At 51.8% G+C, this 2,477-nt stretch overlaps 1 protein-coding gene across 2 annotated transcripts in view; it reads right to left on the reverse strand.

Moving 5' to 3' along the window:
* The window catches only part of TMEM248 (transmembrane protein 248), a 21,457-nt gene extending 20,111 nt beyond the window's left edge, over positions 1-1,346 (reverse strand). Inside the window, exon 1 of one of the 2 annotated variants that reach the window (XM_027889949.1) lies at positions 1,324-1,346. The gene's annotated coding sequence lies outside the window, so the exon portion shown is untranslated. Of the gene's footprint in view, positions 1-297; positions 430-1,323 lie in introns of those variants that run through there. The other variant, XM_027889947.1, reaches the window with a different exon arrangement.
* Positions 1,347-2,477: the final 1,131 nt, after the last annotated feature.

Below are 2,477 nucleotides of genomic sequence, written 5' to 3' on the forward strand. Positions count from 1 at the left end.
AGCCTAGTAAAGGAATCACTATTCAGAAGCTATTTTGAAACAAAAATATAGCGCTACTGAAATGTCTCTGTTTTTACCGGGTTTTTTTTCCTGGTACGACGCCACCCATGCAAAGTTCAAGCTAACGGACCCCGTTTAAAAGACAATTAAAAAAACCGATTTAGATAATAAAGGCAAACCAAGGCTAAAATCCACCCAGGCTGAGCCAAACCGCAGCGAAACCAACCCGGCCCGGCCCAGAGGCCGCTCGCGACACCGGCGGGACCCCCGAGCCCCCCACCCCAGGCCCCTCCTTACCGGCGCCCCGGGCCGGGCGGGGCTCAGAGGCGGCGGCGCTGCCGAGCGGGCGGGCTCTGCACCATCGTCCTGGCCGGCCGGGGGGGGAGAGGCCGCTCCCCGGGCAGAGCCCGGCACGGACAGACAGACAGACACACGGAGCCCCGGACAGACACACGGCCGGACCCGCCCCCGCCGCCGCTTCCGGGGCCGCAGCCGTGACCCCTCACCCGCCGGGCGGGCCGACGGTGGCGCGGGGGGGACAAGATTGCGGCGGCGCCGGCAGCGCGGGAGGAGCCGGCGGCGGGCGGGGCTCCGGCAGCGGCTCCGGCCGGGAACGGGCTCGGGAACGGCTCCATCGGGAAGGGGCTCCACGGGGAACGGGCTCGGGAGCGGCACCGAGAAGGAACAGGCCCCGGGAGCGGCTCCACCGGACCTTGGTCGGGGCTCATCGCCTTGTCCCCTCAGGCCGGTGCGGCCCCGCTCCTCCCTCCCTCCCCACACTCCTCGCCTTCTCCAGCCGCTCTTCACCCCCTCGTCCGATAAAAAACTTCCAATAAAACCCGCCCGAAACGTCTTTTCTTTTGTTCGATTGTTTTCTGAAGGTGCCCAATACCTTGAAGGGTTCGAGGGTTAAACGCTTAAAGCAAAGGGTGTAACAGAAGAAACCGTCACCCTAACCGTCATTAATATTTATCATTATAATTACCAGTAATAACAGTAATATTAATATAATGGTAATATCACTATTATGATGATGGTCATGATGTTCTCAGGAGGATAATGTGAAGCCTTTTCCCCAGGAGCCGTAACACACTGGGGAGAATCCAGGGAAGGACATGGATGGTGCAGGGACAGGAGTTGGTACTTTAGGAGGGTAAAACTAAATAGTTTCCTGAACTTCATGTCTTCAAAGATGTCCGAGACAGCCCTGAATTAATGACTGATAGTCACAGTCAATGCCTCCTCCTGCCCGAGGCCCGTGGAAGGCAGGAGGCAGCACAGCTGGCAGCAGAAAATAACCCTGTGCACCAGTTCTGTACACACCTGGCTGCAGATCCAGGGCAAGGGCGTGTTAACCTCTCACAGGATGCCCAAATGAAGTGTCCAACCGTTCGCTCTCCTGGGGCAGCCGCTGGAGCCTCCAAGAGTCAGCTCTGTGTCAGATGGAAAACGTTCCTTGTCCCCCCCAACCCTCCTAACCCCCGTTTCCAAACTGCTGTTCGGCAGCACCAGCTGGAGCAGCATCTGCCAGTGCCTCCCTACCCAGCCCCGGGAGAATACACACCAGAGCACTTGTAAACACCGACGATAACTGGGTAGAAGAAATCAATTTAATTTCATAACCCGGTTGTGTGGAACCGAAAACGCTGCACAGTTTAATTAAGCAGCATTTCCTGTAAAATAGCTTCTTTACCGAACAAAACGGGGAGCTTACATGCAAAGAAGTATTTTACAATGTAAATTCTGATTCCCAGTGATGAGCTGCAGTCTTTGTTTTCAGTGATGCTGAACTAGTAGTGGGCTGTTGAAAAAAAAACCAATTTCTGATACTACGACTGTCACCACAGCACAGCACCTGGATTCCAATTCACTGGAAGAGAATATTTCAATTAAACTCAGTTTCTCAAGTAACTTGTTCATGGAAACAATTCCACAGTGTTTTGCAGAATGGGGGGCTCTCACTGTCTTTTACTCAAACCTGAGCATCACTCGTGCTTGCTGACTTTTAGATGGGGTATGGAAATCCATCTTACCTGCCTGATTTGTTTGCTGAAAACATTCCCCCTTTAGTGGCTTGATTACAAGATGGCACATGAACAAGAGATACTTTAGTTACAAATGCACTAGTACATCCTTAAGTGCTTAATCACCACAATGCCCTTTCTGCAAAGAAAACAACAAAAAAAAAAGTCTTTGTTTCCCAGACTCACACTTGAATGGCTAAGAATTGCTGTCTCCCAAATCACAGAGAATGCAGAAGCAGCCACAATTATATTCACATTAATCAGTAACAGCACAACAAAACCCGATGATGAGGTTTTTAGGAACTCATTAACAAGGGCTTAATGTACACACTTTTATTTAAACATGGTAATTTACACAATGGCTAAAAGTTTGCTCCCCTTCCCCCCACCCTGCCTCAGGAAAACCTGTGTACCTGGATAGCAGAGATAGCACCTAGTGTTTAAAAACAAAAT

Source organism: Empidonax traillii, unplaced genomic scaffold, assembly GCF_003031625.1.
Source record: "Empidonax traillii isolate 1590-97213 ecotype Southwest subspecies unplaced genomic scaffold, ASM303162v1 scaffold276:size1176444, whole genome shotgun sequence".
NCBI classification, from domain to species: Eukaryota; Metazoa; Chordata; class Aves; order Passeriformes; family Tyrannidae; genus Empidonax; species Empidonax traillii.